We start from the raw sequence: 317 nt of genomic DNA on the forward strand, positions 1-317 counted from the left end.
GAGAGAGAGAGAGAGAGAGAGAGAGAGAGAAAGAGAGAGGAAGTACACATTCAACAAACACACCGTTCGTAGTTTCTTTTATTCTTCTTTTAAAATGGCGAATGAAGAAACAAGTCAAGTATAATATTATGTACTGATCGTTAATAAGTCATAAAAACTATCTTATTTTTGACTATATTCATATGTAAACGTGCGGGCTCTTCTATACACACGTTTCGCAAATAATTAAATAAGCAAGAGGGTTGGAGTGTGTGTATGTGCGGACGCGCGCGTTGTGTGCAAGTGTTACCAAACATAAACATTAATCGATTAAAAAT

The sequence above is a fragment of the Vespula vulgaris genome, chromosome 8 (assembly GCF_905475345.1).
Source record: "Vespula vulgaris chromosome 8, iyVesVulg1.1, whole genome shotgun sequence".
Taxonomy (NCBI): domain Eukaryota; kingdom Metazoa; phylum Arthropoda; class Insecta; order Hymenoptera; family Vespidae; genus Vespula; species Vespula vulgaris.